Source organism: Bos javanicus, chromosome 5, assembly GCF_032452875.1.
Source record: "Bos javanicus breed banteng chromosome 5, ARS-OSU_banteng_1.0, whole genome shotgun sequence".
Classification (NCBI taxonomy): Eukaryota; Metazoa; Chordata; class Mammalia; order Artiodactyla; family Bovidae; genus Bos; species Bos javanicus.
The window spans coordinates 102,296,445-102,316,893 of record NC_083872.1 but is presented as its reverse complement, the minus strand read 5'-3'; the positions used below and the strand labels follow the sequence as shown (position 1 = coordinate 102,316,893).

At 39.7% G+C, this 20,449-nt stretch overlaps 1 long non-coding RNA gene across 1 annotated transcript; it reads left to right on the top strand.

Moving 5' to 3' along the window:
* Positions 1 to 13,070: 13,070 nt before the first annotated feature.
* Positions 13,071 to 17,508, top strand: LOC133248191 (uncharacterized). Its single transcript, XR_009736633.1, has 2 exons — positions 13,071 to 13,520; positions 17,296 to 17,508. It is a non-coding gene; the product is annotated as an uncharacterized LOC133248191 (long non-coding RNA).
* Positions 17,509 to 20,449: the final 2,941 nt, after the last annotated feature.

The window sequence follows — 20,449 nt, the reverse complement described above, 5'->3', positions numbered from 1 at the left end:
CAATGGAACAAAGTAGAAAGCCCAGAGATAAATCCATGCACCTATGGACACCTTGTCTTTGACAAGGGAGGCAAGAATATACAATGGAGAAAAGACAATCTCTTTAACAAGTGGTGCTGGGAAAACTCGTCAACCAACTCTAAAACAATGAAACTAGAACACTTTATAACACCATACACAAAAATAAACTCATGATGGATTAAAGACCTAAATATAAGACCAGAAACTGTAAAACTCCTAGAGGAAAACATAGGCAAAACACTCTCCGACATAAATCACAGCAGGATCCTCTATGACCCACCTCCCTAAGTAATGGAAATAAAAGGAAAAGTAAACAAATGGGACCTAATTAAACGTAAAAGCTTTTACACAACAAAGGAAATGATAAGTAAGGTGAAAAGACAGCCTTCAGAATGGGGGGAAATAATAGCAAATGAAGCAACTGACAAAGAATTACTCTCAAAAATATATAAGCAGCTCATGCAGCTCAATACCAGAAAAGTAAACAACCCAATCAAAAAATGAGCCAAAGAACTAAACAGACATTTTTCCAAAGAAGACATACAGATGGCTAACAAACACATGAAAAAATGCTCACATCACTCATTATCAGAGAAATACAAATCAAAACCACAATGAGGTACCATCTCACATCAGTCAGAATGGCTGCTGTCCAAAAGTCTACAAACAATAAATGCTGGAGAATGTATGGAGAAAAGGGAACCCTCTTACCCTGTTGGTGGGAATGCAAACTAGTACAGCCACTATGGAGAACAATGTGGAGATTTCTTAAAAAACTGGAAATAGAACTGCCGTATGACACAGCAATCCCACTGCTGTGCATACACACCAAGGAAACCAGAACTGAAAGACACATGTACCCCAATGTTCATCATAGCACTGTTTACAACACCCAGGACATGGAAGTAACCTAGATGTCCACTCCACTGGCAGACAAATGGATAAGAAAGCTGTGGTACACATACACATTGGAATATTACTCAGCCATTAAAAAGAATACATTTGAATCAATTCTAACTAGGTGGATGAAACTTACAGAGTGAAGTAAGTCAGACAGAAAAAAACCAATACAGTATATTAAGGCATATATATGGAACTTAGAAAGATGGTAATGATGACCCTATATGTAAGACAGCAAAAGAGACACAGATATAAAGAACAGACTTTTGGACCCTGTGGGAGAAGGTGAGGGTTGGATGATTTAAGATAATAGCAATGAAACATGTATATTACTGTATGTGAAATAGATCACCAGTTTAAGTTTGATGCATGAAACAGGGCACTCAAAGCTGGTGCACTGGGACAACCCTGAGGGAGGGGTTGGGGAGGGAGGTGGGAGGGGGGTTCCGGATGGGGACACATGTACACCCATGGCTGATTCATGTCAATATATGACAAAACCACTACAATATTGTAAAGTAATCAGCCTCCAATTAAAATAAATAAATTATTTTTTTAAAAAGCAAATGGTAGATACCAACACATCAATATCAGTAATTGCATTTACAGTAAATAAAGATAAAACAAAATTGACACAGATATTACATAATGCTCACCTTATATTATGATAGCAAAGAAAGGTTGAAAGTAAAATGATGGAAAAAATGTACTAACTGTAAGAAAACTGGAGTAGCTATATCAATGTCCCAGAAAGTAGACTTTAAGCCAAGATATACTAATTGAATTAAAGAAGGAATTTTCATGATTATAATGAGATGCACCCTTAAAAAAGATATTATAGACAACAAAATTCAAGAAAGGTAACAGAACATAGCTTTGAAATATACTTGACAGATTGAAAAGAAGAAATAGACAAAATCACAATCAAAATTTGGGATTATTACTGTATCTTTTTCAGTAGCATACAGACCAAACATACAAAAAACAAAGAATACAGTAGATGTACAACAACATAATCATCACATTTAACTAAGTAACATATGGAGCAATGCACCCAACAATGCAAGAGTTCACATTACTGTAAATGCATTAGGAACATTTACCAAAATGACCATATAATAGGACAAAATCTTTTACTCTTTGAATTCATACAGAGTATTTACTCTGACCACAGTGGAATAGAATTAAGAATTAATAAGAAAATATTGTTACCCATCCCTATTTGGGGAAATTCAGCAACACCCTTCCAAAAAAAACCCCTGAATCTGGGAATAAATTTAAAACTTACAAAATATTGTGAAATAATGATAATAAAGATTGATAATAATGATAACAAACACAAAATAATGATATGATAATAAATTCTTCTAATGAAATCCAAGTAGTGCCTAAGGGAAATTTATATACCAGATTTAGAGAAGAGGAAAGACTGTGAAAAGTGAAAAAAATGTAAGCTTCCAATTAAAAAACTAGGAGATGAGAAAGTCTAAAGGATGTAGAATGTTGGGGTTAATTTTAAAAGGAATAAAAATTAATGGAAAAGAAGGTAAGCATAAGTTAGAAAACATAGAAGAAAGCTCTTTAAACATGGCTCATTGAAAATTGATGAACAATGAGCAACGCTTAAGAAGAGCAGAGAGAAAATAAAGTTAACAATTCCAAGAATGAAAAGGGACATCACTATGAATCATACAGATTTTTTGGTCATAGTTTTTGTGCTGTTGTTTGTTTGATTTTTGGCTGTGCTGTGGCTCATAGTTCCCAGGTCAGGGTTGAATCCGGACCCATCACAGTGAAAGCCCAGAGATTTAATTCCAGGATTGCATAGTTTTATTAATACAATTTATACCTTTAACATGGATAAGTACACAGAAAGTGTCAATTTCTCCACAATCTTGCCAACACTTAAGTGTCTTTAAAAAAAAAAAAAGTCATTCTGACATGCTGCTGCTGCTGCTAAGTTGCTTCGGTCATGTCCGGCTCTGTGCGACCCCATAGGCGGCAGCCCACCAGGCTCCTCCGTCCCTGGAATTCTCCAGGCAAGAACACTGGAGTGGGTTGCCATTTCCTTCCCCACATTCTGACATGTGTGAGATGGTATCTCTTTGTGGTTTTGATTTACATTTCTCTGATGATTGACAATGTCAAGCATTTTTTCATATACCCATTGGCCATCTGTATGTCTTTAGAGAAATGTCTATTCAAGCCCTTGGTCAATTTTTTAATTGAGTTATTAGGTTTGGGGGTTTTTTTCTTGAGTTGCAGGAGTTCCTTAATTTTTTGGAAATTAAAACCTTATATCATTTTTGCTAGCTTGCCTTTTCACTCTGTTGATGTTTCCTTTGGTTTGCAGAAGCTTCTCAGTTTGATATATCCCCACTTGTCTATTTTTGCTTTGTTGCCTGTACTTTTGATATCATATCCATGAAATCATGAAACAATGTGTTTTTATTTTGTGATGGGGCTAAGATATCATATATCTAAAATGTAATTCCTATCTGGTGATGATGTTGCTTTGAGATGAAGAATGGCATTTGAAACACTGCTTTAAAGGCAGAAATGAAAAAAGTAAAACATTATAGATTTGATCACATAACCCCCTATACACATATACAACCTTAAAAATATATGCAAAAACTGGGGGAAATATTTACAAAAATAAGTAAGAAAAACAAGAAGTGTTGTTTGTTTATAGAGAGTTCCTATAAATAAATAAATAAGAAGTTTTAAAACATTCTAGAGAAAAATATTGATATGTAAGATACCTTGAAAGAGTAATATAGGAAAGAAGATAACTTTTGTATATAGTGTTTATGTGGATAAAAACAATGATGAATGCTCTTATGTCAAGACTATGAAGAAAATAATACTCTTTTTTTTAATTAATTATTTATTTGATTGTGCTGGGTCTCAGTTGCAGCACGCAAATTCTTACTTGTGGGATCTAGTTATCTGACCAGGGTTAGAACCCAGGTCCCCTGCATTGGGAGCATACAGTCTTAGCCACTAGACCACCAAGGAAGTCCCCAAAATAATACTCTTTTAATTCAATTAATGTTGCTGAGAATATTGAAAACTACTGTGCTGGACAATTAGGCAATACATATAGAGGGAGGCCTTTAAATTGGCTATCTTGAGGAAAAAATAATGGCTTTTCTATTAAGTCAATGTAGATGTTCATAAGAACTTTATCACAGCATTGTATTTGAAAATATTAATGTACAATAAATAGGATTAGATAAATAAGTTATGATTCAATGAATGGGATAACTGAAATACTGGCAACCATCCAAATGGCATAGAAGACATTTTAATGAACAAAAAGAAATTTAAAATATATTATTTTGAAAGTGGATATAAAATGATATTGGAAGAAAAGCTATGACCAACCTAGAGAGCATATTAAAAAGCAGAGACATTACTTTGCCAACAAAGGTCTGTCTAGTCAAGGCTATGGTTTTTCCAGTGGCCATGTATGGATGTGAGAGTTGGACTGTGAAGAAACCTGAGTGCTGAAGAATTGATGCTTTTGAACTGTGGTGTTGGAGAAAACTCTTGAGAGACCCTTGGACTGCAAGGAGATCCAACCAGTCCATCCTAAAGGAAATCAGTTCTGAATATTCATTGAAAGGACTGATGCTGAAGCTGAAGCTCCAATACTTTGGCCACATGATAAGAAAATCTGACCAATTGGAAAAGACCCTGATGCTGGGAAAGATTGAAGGTGGGAGGAGAAGCAGATGACAGAGGATGAGACGGCTGGATGGCATCACTAACTCTATGGACATAAGTTTGAGTAAGCTCCAGGAGCTGGTGATGGACAGGGAAGCTTGGCGTTCTGCAGTCCATGGGGTCGCAAAGATTCAGACATGACTGAGCGACTGAACTGAACTGATGATCCAATCAAGTGTGTGTGTGTGTGTGTGTGTGTGTGTGTGTGTAGGGACTGAGATTTAATACAGAGATTGTGTTCAGAAAGAATATAAAGGGAGCTGGTATATCCTGCCTTGTACTTTAGAGACAAGTGCAAGCTCAGAAAATATTTAATGCTCTTTGGAATGATCATACCAAAGTTATGCCCCCCATACCAAAGTATATGGGGGCAAACTCATGTGAACTGAGTTCCTTAGTGTGTGAATATGTGCTTTAATAATATGATGCTACAGAGCATTCTCTATGAGGAAACATGCTTGTTTGAGTTAACTGTGATTTCTCCTTAGCCTAATGAGAAATTCCTTCATTGTTCTTGTATCTGGGGAGGCCAAAGGGGAATCAGAGAGCCAATTTTATATTTCATTCAGAGAGTCTTCCTCTATTCTTAACAGCCTGCAAAGCCTGAAAAATGACAACCACCATTATAATGTGTCCCAAACCCAAGGAACTGGAAGTTTCGTTTTGCAGGGTTTTTTAAGATTTTTTTTTTTTTTTGATGTGGATCTATTACAATATTCCTGTTGTTCTGGTTTTTTTGCGGGGAAGGCAGGTGCTGTGAGGTATGTGAGATCTTAACTCCCCAACTGGGGATCAAACCTGCACCCCTTGCATTGGAAGATGAAATCTTAACCCCTAGGAAGAAGAAATCTAACGCCAGGGAAGTCCCCAACTAGAAGTTGAAAGAAATAGGGAATGAAGAGCAGAACTTCTTGCTCCTTTGGAGAGGAGTGGAGTTTCCCAAAGAAGAGAGACAGAGACTTCTGACAGGGTGGGCTGAGGAGGGGGTGGGGCTTGAAATAAGGAGGGAATGTGGGATCAGGAAGGGATGGAGAGATGACCTTTGCTAAAGCAGACAGGAGCAAGGGCTAACCTGGAAAAGCTGACTTTCCAGGCATGTGACTAGCTCATTCTAATTTCAGGAACTCAAAGCAGGTATCTGGGACTCTCCTGATTTAAGGGCACAGTGAAGACCAAATTTCATACAGCATCTGTGCGAACAACAAGTGAGAATATTCACCACAGGGACGTTCACAAACACAGAGTTCCTGCTAAATATCTGACCCATTAAGATGTCACAGAACAAGCTTGTGCTCTCCACTGAGACAGGGAAAAACTGACCTGCCTCAGTGGGGATCATCAAGTCTCTAAGACTAAATCCCTCTTCTGCCTTCAATGCATCAGTCCATTGATGGCACCTGCATTTGGTGTTAGTTTTTTTCCTTTGCACAGCGGGGTTAGAGAACCACTGATCCAAGAGGTAGGAAGGGAAAATATTACAGGCAGGAAGACAGAGTCCTGCCGAATCCTATGCTAGGGAAAGACTACAGAAAAGCAGAAAAACGTCTGAGCTGTGGGTTGTTTGTGGGGGAAGAAAAAGAAACTCAGAGTTCGAATGCAAATGCAGCGTTATCCAGAGGTGTGATTACAATTTCTACTGAGAGGGCTTTCCTCACAGAAAGGAAGATTTCCATATTTGCCCTCACCATACATACATACACACATATCATCACCACCATTACCATTGCTACCACCAAATCCAGCAGTCTGGCTTAGAGAGTATGAGTTCTATGGAAAGTAAAGTGAAAGTGTTAGTCATTTAGTCATGTCCAACTCTTTGCAACCCCATGGACTGTAGCCCACCAGGTTCCTCTGTCCATGGAATTCTCCAGTCAAAAATACTGGAGTGGGTTGCCATTTCGTACTCCAGGGGATCTTCCCATCACAGGGATCAAATCCAAGTTACTGCACTGTGGGCAGATTCTTTACCATCTGTGCCACCAGGGAAGTTCTATGGACTCCTATCTAAAAAATCAACTTCCACTGGGCAGATTTATTTCTGTTCACACATTTAGCCTATACGTACTCTTCTAATTCACCTTTACCCATTCCCTTATCTCACATATACAGACACATACACATGCACACACATATGTATGTTGTTGTTTATTTATTAAGTCGTGTCTGAATCTTTGTGACCTCATGAACACCCACCAGGCTCCTCTATCCACGGTATTTCCTAGGCAAGAACACTAGAGTGAATAGCTGTTCCCTTCTTTAGGGGATCTTACCACCCCAGGGATCGAACCTGCATCTCCTGCATTGCCAGGCAGATTCTTTATCACTGAGCCACCGGGAAGTCCACACATATGTGCATACACTTAAAGCATACATACATAAACACACATGTGCACACACACACACATGTCCACAGTCTAAAAGATCCAAAATACTGAACTGGTGGGGAGAGATGTAATATAAAGTATGGGAAGGACAGATCAGAGACCCAGACAGAGGCAGTCCCTCAGCCATAATCCATTAGAGGAAAACTGAGAAGTGGTCAGACATTTTCTGAGCTGTTAGGTGTACTTGGGGAGGGCTAAAAACACAGAGTTAGGTCTGTGAATAGAATTTATATGTCTGCAGCATATTACTGCTTAACTTGAAAAACTGAGCCCCGAGGGAGAAAAATCAGCACTCACTGTCACTAAGGATCACATTTGGTCAAAACCAAATGGTCAACAAATAGAAAGGTATTGTCCTTACAGTCCCACAATCTTATAGCTAATCCAGTGTGTCTACTGAATTTAAGAACCAGGGCTCCAGAGACTCCTGAGCAGGCCTGCCCTTTTCCTGAAAACCAGTATGCCTTTCCTATTCTCCATCTAAAGGATAGTCTTCTCTTCTCTGCATTGAATCAGTTGTGACCTCATTTCATCCTAAAGAATCAATCAACTTCAGCCCCCAGTTACCCCAAAAGGCCTTCTTACAACTATCTTCTTGAAGCCTGACAAAGCTTGCCCTGCTCCTAAGACAAAATTTCTTCAGTAAATGTAGGGCTATTTTTCTTCTTGATTTTGTTTTGATATTGTGTGTTTTTTTTTTTTTTAAGAAATTTATCTACTTTATCTAAACTGTTAAGTTTATTAGCATATAATTGTTCATAGTATATTTTCATTATCATTATAAGGTCTGTTGTATCTGAATGATTACTTTCACTTTTGATATTGATCTTCTGTTTCCTTTTTAAAAATTATTTTTCCTATGATTTGGTCAATTTTACTAATTTTTGAAAACCCAACTTTTACTTTGCTAATGTTTGCTTTTATTCTTCTAGACATTTACCTTATTTTTTCATTTATTTCTACTTGTTCTAGTTTCAGTTTGCTTAACCGTGGTGCTGGAGAGGACTCTTAACAGTTCCTTGGACTGCAAGATCAAACTAGTCAATCCTAAAGGAAATCAACCCTGAATATCCATTGGAAGGACTGATGCTGAAGCTGAAACTCCAGTACTTTGGCCACCTGATGCAAAGAGCTGATCATTGGAAAAGACCCTGATGCTGGGAAAGATTGAAGGCAGAAGGAGAAGGGTGTGACAGAGGATGAGATGGTTGGATGGCATCACCAACTCGATGGACATGAGTTTGAGCAAGCTCCGGGAGGTGGTGATGGACAGGGAAACCTGGTGTGCTGCAGTCCATAGGGTCACAAAGAGTCAGACACAACTGAGTGACTGAAGAACAACAGCTTCCTGAGGTTAACCATTAATATTTTAATATTTTCTTATTTCCTTTTTTGGGCAGTACCATGCAGCATACAGGCTTTTAGTTCCCCTACCAGGGCTCAAATTCATGTCCTCTGCAGTGAAAGCATGGGGTCTTAACCACTGGACAGCCATGGAAGTGACTCTTTTCTTGTTTTCAATATAGGTATTTAAAACTAGGCAATTTCCTCTAAGCAAATCTTTAGCAGGCTCTCACAATTTTTAATATATTTTCTTTTCACTATCACTTAATTCAAGATATTTCCTAAAAATGCTTGTGATATATTCATTACTTTTGGATAATTTTTTAAAGTATTTTAAAATTTCCTACTATTTATGGAATTTCTAAGTATATAATTTTTTAAACTTGTTTTTTATTGATCAAAAATGCAAGAAGTAGCAAGCATTGGTAAGGACGTGGAGAAAAGACAACCCTCATACGTTGTTGGTGGGATTGTAAATTGGTGCAGCCACTTTGGAAAACAGAATGAAGATTCTTCAGAATTTGCTATACTCTCAGAGTGATGGAGATGCCTGTTTACCTGGTAACTGAAACCAGCTTGGACATGATATTCTGCAACGATGAGACTTCCTTTCCATGGCAAAATGCATATACCCTAAATCAATCACACAAATCAATTATCATTGTATGGTTACCCATGATATACCCAACAGTAAGAATACACAGATCCAAGAATCAGTGGAAATTGGAATGATTATGCTTTTTTAAATTTAAATTTATTTAAATTGGAGGCTAATTACTTTACAATATTGTATAGGTTTTGCCATACATCAACATGAATCTGCCACAGGTGTACATGTGTTCCCCATCCTGAACCCCCCTCCCACGTCCCTCCCCATACCGTCCCTCTGGGTCATCCCAGTACACCAACCCCAAACATCCTGTATCCTGCATCAAACCTGGACTGGCGATTCATTTCTTAAATGATATTATACATGTTTCAATGCCATTCTTCCAAATCATCCCACCCTCTCCCTCTCCCACAGAGTCCAAAAGACTGTTCTATACATCTGTGTCTCTTTTGCAGTCTCGCATACAGGGTTATCGTTACCATCTTTCTAAATTCCATATATATGCGTTAGTATACTGTATTGGTGTTTTTCTTTCTGGCTTACTTTTATTCTCAAGGTCCACTTGAGGAATTTGGGCTTCCCATATTCCAAGTCTAGGCTTTATGGATTTATCTCTGGTTCACAGAAGGAAAAGTGACTTCACCAGGGGACACACACAGTAAGTGTCACCTTAAACTTTAAGCCATGACTGCTTCCCAGTCATCCTAGGATCTTCATGGCAAATTATCAACAAGCAAGTAAACAATAAGCTTTTTTCAACACTAGAATACCCTAGGCATCAGAAAGAGAATTGCTGCATAACAGGTGTAGGCAAAAACCTATCTGAAACCCAGGCAATCTATTTGGGATCTCTTGGCACTCCCTTGCTCCATTTTGATAATAAATATGAGTGCACCAGCCACAGCGTGAGAAGTGTATAGTGGCCAGGGTTTCAGATCTCCTAGGGTGAGGGTGTAGACCACTCCACCAAGTAAGCTGCCTAGACCAGCAGAGGTGCTAAAAGATGGTGAAGGAAATCTAGAATGTGGTAAATGAGGGAAATGATGATTTATAGCTGTGGACGCAACACCCAGCTGCAGTGGTGGGGTCTGTAGTTTGTCTTAACTAACCTTCCTCTTACAAGTTACCCCAGAAAAAGAAGAAGCATATAAAAATCCAACAAGAATAAACTCTCAAAATTTAATGTAAAATATATACTTAACTTGGGCTTCCCAGGTGGTGCAGTGGTAAAGAATCCACCTGCCAATGCAGGAGATGCAGGTTGGATCCCTGGGTTGGGAAGATTCCCCGGAGGAAATGACAACCCACTCCAGTATTCTTGCTTGGGAAATTCCATGGACAGAGGAGCCAGGCATGCTACAGTCCAGGGGGTTGCAAAGAGTCGGATACTACTGAGTACACCCACACAACATACTTAAATAATGAAGTAAATGAATTAAAGGTACAAAAATGAATGAGCAGTAGGAAAGGATGGATGCCGTGGTATGACCCTCTGTCTGGCTGCAGTGCTTGCTTCTCAGGAGCTATAGGTGATGATGGCTGTTCCTTTCTTGGGGAGCATCCTCATTCAATGACTCTTTAGTACACAAATATATAAATTCAATCCCTTTCCCTCCACTTAGGACAAATATAAAGGACCACTCCAGCTCACCATGGGGTTAACTGAGCCTTCGTGTGACTGCAGGATAGTTCAAATTCTCCCTCTGTTCAATATGCCTCCTTTGGTTTCTGTGCCAGGGCAGAGAGTCCTCCCCAGAGGCCAGCACTTGTTACTGTAAGAAGACAACAAAGGAGAAAAGGATGCTACAGTGAAGTGGAGTGGAGAGGCCTGAGCTCTGGCTTGAAACTCTATACAGGAGAATTCATTTTGAAAGCTTGGAGGATGAGGTATGTACTGGATTGAATAGTGCTCCCCCATCCGCATTCATGTCCAACCAGAATTTTTGAATGTGATCTTATTTAGAAATAGTGTCTTCATAGATGTAATCACAAAGGAGATCAAGCAAGTCAATCCTAATAATCCAATTCAGGAAATCAACCCTGAATATTCATTGGAAGGTCCGATGCTGAAGCTCCAGTACTTTGACCACCTGATTCAAAGTGCCAACTCATTGGAAAAGACCCTGATGCTGGAAAAGATTAAGGGCAGGAAGAGAAGGGGGTGAAGAGGATGAGATGGTTGTATGGCATCATCGACTCAATGGACATGCATTTGAGCAAACTCCAGGAGATGGTGAAGGACAGGGAAGCCTAGTGTGCTGTAGCCCATGGGATTGCAAAGAGTTAGAGACAACGTAGAGACTGAACAACAAGATGAAATCAAGTTCAGATGAGGTTTTACTGGATTGGTGTGGGTACTGTCCTTACAATAAAAGGGACATTTAGACACAGACACAGAGAGAAGACACCATGTGAAAACAAGAGACACAGGAGAACACTCCATGTGATGATGGAGGCAGAGATTGAAGCAGAGCATCTGTAAACCAAGGAATGTCAAGGATTGTTGATAAAAGGGTTGTTGTCAAGGATTGTTGATCAAGACTGGAAGAGGCAAGGAAGGACCCTCCCCTAAAAGCTCCAGAAGTAGCACAATCCTGTTTACACCCTGACTTTGGTTTTCTAGCCTCCAAATCTGTGAGAAAATAAATTTCTGTTAAAAATTATTAATTTGTCACAGTAGCTTTAGGAAACAGGGTAGCAATGTAAGAAATTGTTTTTTTTTTTTTTTTCAAGTACTGTTTCACGGGCTTCCCCGGTGTCTCAGTGGTAAAGAATCCACCTTTCAATGCAAGAAACATGGGTTCAATCCCTGGTCTGGGAAGATCCCACCTGCAGTGGAGCAACTAAGCCCATGTGCCATGACTGCTGAGCCTGTGCTCTAGAGTCTGGGAGCTGCAACTACTGAAGCCTGAGCACCCTACAGCCTGTGCTCTGCAACAAGAGAAGCCCCCTCAAAGAGAAGCCCGCACACCGCAAGGAAGAGTAGACAGTGAACTCCACAACTAGAGAAATGCCCGAGCAGCAAGGTAGACCCAGGACAACCAAAATTTAAAAAAAAAAAAAATGTAACTAAGAAGTATTTCTGTGGGCTGTAAATGTTCTTACACTGGGTGGGACTATGGCCTGAACTGCTGGGTTTCTCCAGGCACTTTTGGAGGGATACCTAGAGTCTCCGGGGAATACCGGGTGAGGGAGTCAGGGTGCATATCCTGGTGATGTTTGGACATTCTGAGATTCTTTGATGTCCAGACCATAGGAAAAATTTGCCTGGTGGTATTTTAACAGTTACAATTTTCCATTCCTTCTGTCTTATGTGACAGGTGAGTTAGTCAAGATTCTTTCTGGTGCACACATTTCAGAGGGGACTGAATGTGCCCTGAGGGGACATTCAGAAAGGGATCAACAGTCTCTGCTTAGGGAAATTTTCCCTCCCTCGGTTTCACTTGAGGCAGGAAAGTTGGGGAAACGGATCCCTCTCCATATACATGGATGCCTCTCCCTTCGAGGATGTTCTTTTCCTGAACAAGAGTGCCCTGAAATTCCTCTCTCTCTGCTCTGATATGGGCAAGCTCTCTCCCTGGAAAGGGACTGGGTGTGGTGCTTCTGAACTATAAGTCTGTGACTGTTGGAAAGCTTCCTGATATTCCTTAGCATTCTCTCATTTTAAAACTGTTTATTGGATACAGTTGCTTTACTCTGCTGTACAGTAAAGTGAACCAGCTATACATATACATATATCACCTCCATTTTGGATTTTTTCCCATTTAGGTCACCACAGAGAGCTGAATAGTATCCGCTGTGCTACACAGTAGGTTCTCATTAGTTATCTGTTTGCCACACTGTTTACAATAGCCAGGACATGGAAGAAACCTAAATGTCCATCAACAGAGAAATGGATAAAGAAGATGTGGCACATATATACAATGGAATATTACTCAGCCATGAAAAGGAAGGAAACTGCTATTTGCAGAGACATGGATGGACCTAGAGAGTGTCACACAGAGTGAAATAAATCAGAAAGAGAAAAACTGATATTATATATTAATATGTATACATGGAATCTAGAAAAATGGTGCAGATAAACCTATTTGTAAAGCAGAAATAGAGACCAATATAGAGAACAAACATGAACACCAAGGAGGGAAAGGGGGATGGGATGAATTGGGGGGATTGGAACTGACGTCCTTAGTATTCTCTTGTGTAACTCCTCAGAATAGTATAGGATGGGACTGAGGTCCCCAGAGGACAGAGCCTGGGTCAGTCTACCAGGCTCTCACAATCTCTCATTGTGTCTGAAGCTGTGACTTCATCACCCTGAGCGCTCAGCAGGTGCTAGTGAGGGGCAGGATTCTCCCATGTCCCTTCCCACCCTGAGAACATGTTTTTCTTAGGGAACCACTCAAGCTCCCACCCTGGCCCTGGGATCTTCTTCGTGACAGGCATCCTTGGTTGCGTCTTGGGACCCTGCATGTTCCTTTTTTTCGTTTTCCTGGCAATTCAAAAGTGCAGACAGAAAATAAAGTGTGAAGGTAGGCTCTAAAATGGAGATGATAATGAGAAGAGCTTGTGGGCTTTGGGTGAGAAGGGAGACACTGTGATGTTGGATACTGAATCTGCATCTTGTCCTCATTACATTTTCTGGGAAATGATACTTGTGTTTCTCTGGACTCAGCCTCAGTGAACTTCAGATAGGCATGCCAAGGAAGCATGATGTTGTACATCACAGCAATAAATTTAGTATCAAGTACAGGGACACAGGTTAGGACTGGGCCAGGAATTCTGGGTATGCCCCTAAGACATGAGGCTAATGGCTCTGATGAGCTGAGTGCAGTCCCAGAGATGTCAAAGATAGCACTCTATAAAGGTGTTTCAAGATGTGAGTTTCTGAATCAGAATCTTTGTATCAATCTTGTCCTCATGTAAATATTATCTATGGGAGGCTGCCTATGAGCACACTAGTGAACCTGAGCCTGGGGAGGAAAGACAGGTGGAGTCAGGTGGAGAAGTCCCTCATGTATTCTTCTAGGCATAAACTATCATCTGGGGTGATTCTTAGCATCACCTGTGGTCACGCATCCACATACGAGATTCCTGTGTCCCACTTTGGACCTATAGCTCTCTCCATGCTCTGAAGATACCACCAGATATCTCCCATCCCCAGTGAATACTGTCTTCTCTCTGGGATGAAAATAAGTCAAGGCTGGGGGTCTACTCTGACCCCTTATCTGGTTTATACACTCGTGTATTTTTCTTTTCATGTCTATTCTTGGATTGTTTCTTACCTGTTAGATGATTCTGTGGCAGAGCTGCCGAGGAATGAAAACAAAGTTGATTCTGGACGTGTCCTACACAAGGCAGGGCTTTCTGCTCTTGGAAATGGGGATGAGGGTAGGAAAGTCTTGTGTAGAAGAGATACTGAAAAGAGTTTTGGGAGATGGAAACCTCAGTCCTCTAGAGGGAGGGTCTGTCTTCCTGAGGACCATGCTCTGAGGAAAGGAATGACTGTTTCTCCAGCAGGTTTAAACTCCTCTTTTTTTTTTTTTTTTAGCACCTCAGTTACTGTCTCATGACCTCAGAGAGGAAGAAATAGACTGAGTTCTCTGTCTGTATAGTTGCTCTAAGAGTTTCCAATATATTGGGACTTCCCTGGAGGTCCAGTGCTTAAGATTTCGCTTTTCAATGCAGGGAGTGTGGTTTCGATTCCTGATTGGGAAGCTAAGATCCCACATGCCTTGCAGCCAAAAAGCCAAACTGTGAAACAGAAGCCATATTGTAACAAATTCATTAAAGGCTTTAAAAATGGTCCACATAAAAAAATCTTTAAAAAAAATAATTTCTGATGTGTGGACATGTATGGATAATGTGAATGCATTTCCCAAACCAAGATGTCTGGTTTGATAAAATATCATAAAAGTTCAGAACAAGAGACAATTGAGAAATATTATTGAAAGATATTACGGAGAGATATTGCATTTGGTGAACATTTTGATGTTTTATGTGGAAAATGCTAACAGGATTTTGAAGCTGATATATCCACCAACTATCCAGAATACCTTTAATTGTAGATTCTGGGATTATCCATTCTTGAAGGGATCATAAGGATTGTATAGTCAAACACTACTCCACAAATAAAGTAACAAAGTAGATAATGTGTGACTTCTCAAGGTTACATAAGAAGTCACTGTTAGATCCAGGATGACGCTATCCTGATTCCCAGGGATGGGTTCATTCCACTTACATTTGTTGTTCAGTCACTAAGTGGTATCTGACTCCTTGTGACCCCATGGACTATAGCCCGCCAGGTTCCTCTCTCCTCCAGTGTTTCCTGGAGTTCTCTCTAACTCATGTTCATCAAGTAGGTGATACTATCTAACCATTGCATCTTCTGCTGCGTGTGTGAGTGCTTAGTTGCTTCAGTCGTATCTGACTCTTTGAACCATATAGACTGTAGCCCACCAGGCTTCTCTGTCCATGAGGATTCTCCCAGGCAAGAATACTGGAGTGGGTTGCCATGCCCTGCTCCAGGGGATCTTCCCAACCCAAGGATCAAACCCAGGTCTCCTGCATTGCAGGCAGATTCTTTACCATTCTTTACCCTGAGTCACCAGGGAAGCTCCATCATCTGCTCCACCCTTCTCCTTTGCCTTCAGTCTTTCCCAGCATCAGAGTCTTTTCCAGTGAGTCAGCTCTACACATCAGGTGGCAAAAGTGGAGCTTCAGTTTCAGCATCAGTCCTCCCAATGAATATTCAGGGTTGATTTCCTTTAGAATTGACTGGTTTGATCTCCTGGCAGTCCCAGGGACTCTCAAGACTCCACTTGCATGATTTCCACCAAAGATTCTTGACTGTTATTCAAGGACAGAAGAGAAGTGGTCTAAAATTCAATGACAAAAGTAAAGGGCTTCTATGCCTGAATTCTTCCTGAGATCTCTTTATGTGAAATGAATGAGATGACCATCCCAGTGTCCACCTTCATGTGATCTCTGCAATGGCACAGGCTGCCACATTAAGAATGACCTTGCACTTGGTTTGTCACTTTTCTGTTGCCATCTTGAAATGTTTAATAGTTTTTGTATAAGGAGATCTGCATTTTGGATAATAAGGTCCCCAAAATTCTATTTCCCAGAAAATATTCCCTGAGAAGCAAGAAAAAAGAAGTCTGATTGATCTCTTATAGTTATAGTCTTATTTCCTGGGAAGATGCGCTTGAACCCTTAAAAGCCAATCCTTCCTGGAAAGACAAAATTTGAGTGAGCCCATATTCAGTTATTCTGTGTATTGCTAGGAAGGATGGAATTAAATCAGATTTCACAGTGGGTACCTTCCTGCAGTTACAACTAGGCATGTATTTTTTGATGCTATGACCTTATTTTCTTAATCACAACAATCTCATAAATTATCAAAAGATTTAGGTGGTTAATCCAAGATGTGACAAAGTAAGAAATACAGTTAAAATGGCAAAACGTTGATATTAAGATATATTTCGATACTCTATAGCTGCTAAATGTCAAGATTACTCTGATAACTATGTTTTCATGGAGGCAGTTTTGGATGAAAGGTGTGAATCCCTTCATCTTTCTTTAAGACCATGGTAGGACTAATTTCACAATTTTCAGATTCCCATGCAAAATTAAAGTGTGGATTTCCATGTTCAAAAATTATTAAGACATTGAAGTTGGTGACAGTAGAGCTTTAAACCAAGCCCAGGGCCCTTCTGAGCATAGGTGGCATGATTGTGAGTTTGCCCAGATCCACAGAATTTCAGAGCTGGAAGGCCCAATAAACCGTCTTTGCCATAGCAGTGTGAGGGCGGTGGGGTTCCTTGGGAGAAGAAAAACTGTGGAAGCTGAAGCAGCTTTAGCCATTGAAGACTTTCAGAAAAGGCTAGGGTTATCCTTGTAGACCCTTGGGAAGTTGGGATCCGTTCCCTAAGTGTCCTCATGGGATAGATAATAATGGAGTTGTACCTTCTTCTTACCAGTTTCTCTGATTTAGTACTGAGAAAAGTCGAATGCTCAGAATTCTTTTCTCCAGTTTCAGGTCCCAACCATCTATACAGACTGAAAATTAGAGTTCACAGAAGTTTTTAAGTCTCTGTTACAGATACTTCCTGGACATGGTCTGAGATCAACAGTCTGTATCTAAAATGCTTTTCCTGATGTGTTTTATATCATGCAGAAATGATCTCAATCTGAGTCACCAGGCATGCTGTGTGTTCACTTTGTCCTCCATTCTGATGCCTCTAGAGGGCTCTGTTTCATCTAAGTCATAAACATAACCAGTCCCTAAACTTGCTATTGCAGGCTGGTTTTCACGTTCCTCAAAGAAAGAAGATCTGGGAGAGGAGAAACTCCTGACCGAAGAGTGTGAGTTTGGAAATGAGGATGCTGCGCTTGGAAGCAGTGGAATTCCATTTGAAGAACAAATATGTGTCTACTGAAACTCCTGTTACATTTTGGTCCAAACTAGACATACAGAAAATATCACTTCATATGTCAATAAAAGGGTAACACTGACTTGTTTTTTTTTTTTTTCCAGATGTTCAAGCTGGTTTTATTTATTTTTTTTTAATATTTTTATTTTTATTTATTTATTTATTTATTTATTTTTATGTATTTATTTTTATTTATTTATTTATTTATTTATATTATTTTTATTTATTTTTTATTTATTTATTTTATTTATTTATTTATTTTATTTATTATTTTTATTTATTTTATTATTTTATTTATTTATTTATTTTTATTTATTTTATTTTTATTTTATTTATACACGTGCTCCCCATCCTGAACCCTCCTCCCTCCCGCCTCCCCATACCATCCCCCTGGGCTGTCCCAGCGCACCAGCCCCAAGCATCCAGCATCGTGCACTGAACCTGGACTGGCATCTCGTTTCATACATGACATTTCACATGTTTCAATGCCATTCTCCCAAATCTTCCCACCCTCTCCCTCTCCCACAGAGTCCATAAGACTGTTCTATACATCAGTTCTATACATCTTTTGCTGTCTCGTATACAGGGTTATCGTTACCATCTTTCTAAATTCCATATATACGCGTTAGTATACTGTATTTATGTTTTTCCTTCTGGCTTACTTCACTCTGTATAATAGGCTCCAGTTTCATCCACCTCATTAGAACTGATTCAAATGTATTCTTTTTAATGGCTGAGTAATACTCCATTGTGTATATGTACCACAGCTTTCTTATCCATTCATCTGCTGATGGACATCTAGGTTGCTTCCATGTCCTGGCTATTATAAACAGTGCTGCGATGAACATTGGGGTACACGTGTCTCTTTCCCTTCTGGTTTCCTCAGTGTGTATGCCCAGCAGTGGGATTGCTGGATCATAAGGCAGTTCTATTTCCAGTTTTTTAAGGAATCTCCACACTGTTCTCCATAGTGGCTGTACTAGTTTGCATTCCCACCAACAGTGTAAGAGGGTTCCCTTTTCTCCACACCCTCTCCAGCATTTATTATTTGTAGACTTTTGGATCGCAGCCATTCTGACTGGTGTGAAATGGTACCTCATAGTGGTTTTGATTTGTATTTCTCTGATAATGAGTGATGTTGAGCATCTTTTCATGTGTTTGTTAGCCATCTGTATGTCTTCTTTGGAGAAATGTCTATTTAGATCTTTGGCCCATTTTTTGATTGGGTCATTTATTTTTCTGGAGTTGAGCTGTAGGAGTTGCTTGTATATTTTTGAGATTAGTTGTTTGTCCGTTGCTTCATTTGCTATTATTTTCTCCCATTCTGAAGGCTGTCTTTTCACCTTGCTAATAGTTTCCTTTGATGTGCAGAAGCTTTTAAGTTTAATTAGGTCCCATTTGTTTATTTTTGCTTTTATTTCCAATATTCTGGGAGGTGGGTCATAGAGGATCCTGCTGTGATGTATGTCAGAGAGTGTTTTGCCTATGTTCTCCTCTAGGAGTTTTATAGTTTCTGGTCTTACGTTGAGATCTTTAATCCATAACACTGACTTGTGTCCCATTTTTACATACATTGTCCAATAATAAATACTTCGGTCCTTTTATATCAGTTCCATTATTGAGAAATTTTTGTGAATATCTAGAGACTTTAACACAAACAGCTTTTACAATATTCACCCCCTCACCACTTTCATCCAAATATATATTTTCTTCTCTGGTGTTAAGCCCTAGGTGAGTGATCCATGGTCAGACTGAAAGAAATGCTGAATCCAGATCCAGAGTCAGGGTTCTTCTTCTCCCAAGATGACCTCATAGTAACAGCACTTGAATAATCCAGAAATGTTCTATCCTAATTACATCATTTCTTCTTACATAAGTTGGGTTCCCTCCCCACATAGACTCTGGAAAATTGATTTCATGGAGGCAGATGTAGGTTTGACAGAATCTTCTTAGTAAAACTAAATCTAAAAACTTCTCAGAAGCATAATTGAAATAGGAAAGTACAGAAGTCATTTAGAATGTTTTTATGTTAACTTTGTAATTTTGGTTGTGAAGATTCTTAGGCTTCAGCTTTATTTTTCAAACACAATTTTGTCTTTTTATGATTGAGTTACTAGTTATAGGACATAATGTGTGCTACCTGGTTAATTTAAATGAAGAGTATTTCTTTTTTGGCATTTTTAAAATTTATTTTTAATTGGTTAATTGCTATACAAGACAGCGTGTTAAAAACCAGAGACATTACTTTGTCCACAAAGGTCTGTCTAGTCAAGGCTATGGTTTTTCCAGTGGTCAGGTATGGATGTGAGAATTGGACTATAAAGAAAGCTGAGCTCAGTAGAATTGATGCTTTTGAACTGTGGTGTTGGAAAAAACTCTAGAGAGTCCCTTGGACCGCAAGGAGATCCAACCAGTCCATCCTAAAGGAAATCAGTCCTGGGTGTTCATTGGAAGGACTGATGTTGAAGCTGAAACTCCAATACTTTGGCCACTTGATGTGAAGAACTGACTCATTGGAAAAGACCCTGATGCTGGGAAAGACTGAGGGCAGGAGGAGAGGGGGACAAGAGAGGATGACATGGTTGGATGGCATCACTGACTCAATGGACATGGGTTTGGGTGCACCCCGGGAGTTGGTGATGGACAGAGATGCCTGGCGTGCTGTGGTTCATGGGGTCACAAACAGTGAGACACGACCGAGAGACTGAACTGTACAATGTTGTGCTGGTTTCTGTGGTACAACAGCGTGAATCAGCTATATGTATACATATATCCCCTCCCCGTCAAGTCTTCCTCCCACCCCCTCTTCCCATCCCTCCAGGTCATCACAGAGCTGAGCTCCCTGTGCTATACAGCAGCTTCCCACTATCTATCTATTTTATACATGGTAGTGTATTTATGTCAATTATACTCTCTCAATTCGTCCCACCCTCCCCATCCCCTGCTATGTTCACAAGTCCGTCCTGTACATCTGCATTTCTATTCCTGCCCTGAATATAGGTGCACCTGTACCATGTTTTTTA